General features: G+C 30.2%; 1 protein-coding gene across 1 annotated transcript in view; it reads left to right on the plus strand.

Moving 5' to 3' along the window:
- LOC100481547 (olfactory receptor 12) overlaps positions 1-1,326 on the plus strand; it is a 25,516-nt gene that overhangs the window by 676 nt on the left and 23,514 nt on the right. The gene's annotated exons all lie outside the window — the stretch shown is intronic.

The following is a 1,326-nucleotide window of genomic DNA, read 5'->3' on the forward strand; positions in this document are numbered from 1 at the left end:
TGTACCTTACATTCCCAAGTGTCCGTGGTTCCAATTTCTCCACATCTCACCAACACTTTCTTTCTTTCTTTTTTTTTAATAGCAGCCATCCTAATGGGTGTGACGTGATATCTCACCATAGTTTGATATGCATCTCCCTAATGACCAGTGCTATTGAGCATCTTTTCATGTGATTATTTGTCATTTGTATATGTCTATTCATTTTTTTGCCCATTTTTGAGTCATGTTTTTTGCTTTTTTTGTTGAATTTTAGTTCTCTCTTCTAAGTACTAGTCACTTATTAGATATGTGATTTGAAAATATTTTCACCCATTCAGGGAACTGCATCTTTATTCTGTTGATGATGTCTTTTGAAGCAAAAGATTTTTAAATTTTCATAAAGGTCATTTTGTCTATATTTTCTTTTGTTCTCTATGCTTTTGATATCATATCAATAAATATCAATAAATCATCGACAAAATCAACATGGCTTTAGCTTCATCTCAGTTATTTTGAAATTATTTTTCCCAGTATCATTCAATGTAAAATCACTCAGTTAAAAAATTTTTTCTTTTTTTTAATTCTCACTTTGGTTCATAGATTTTTAGATGTTATTTAACTCCAGCTATTTGGAGATTTTATAAATGTATTATTATTATTGTTATGGATTTCTAATTAAGTTACTATTTTCCTCTTGTAAATTGAACCAATAAATAGTGTGAAGAAGCAAACCATGGCAATTTTTGAAGACTCATTTAATAATAATAATGCTAACTTGTGTTGGCAAGTAGGATTGTGAAATTAAAATGAATAATTTAAAATAATTAACAAATCTCGTTTTAGATGTTTGTTTTTATTTCTTTTAAAATATGATAAGTACCTGATTTTTTTTAAATGATTTTTTATTATATTATGTTAGTCACCATACAGTACATCCCTGGTTTCCGATGTAAAGCTCGATGATTCATTAGTTGTGTACCTGATGTTTTGAGTCGAATGTGGTTCATCCTGGAAGCAGGAAAGGGTGTGTGCAGTAGTTTGCCTGGAGTTTTAAAATCAGTCTTCAAAAGAGTTTGTGACATAAGGCTGGAATTCTAATAGATTTTAAATGAGAAATACCTGCAATGTAAAATGATGAGTCCACGTGCACACTTCTTTTTGGTCCCAATCACTACTAGAATCCAATTCTTCTTATTCCAAGTTCCTGTTTTTTTCCACACTACGTTACCTACATTTAGATTAGAGATTAGATAAGAGAAAAATAGTTCTTGATAACTAGATTCCACCCCCCTTCCAATCCCGAGAATTTGTATAATTGATGGGGAAATTTTCCGATTATTTATTTAT

This window comes from Ailuropoda melanoleuca, chromosome 16 (genome assembly GCF_002007445.2).
Source record: "Ailuropoda melanoleuca isolate Jingjing chromosome 16, ASM200744v2, whole genome shotgun sequence".
NCBI lineage: Eukaryota > Metazoa > Chordata > Mammalia > Carnivora > Ursidae > Ailuropoda > Ailuropoda melanoleuca.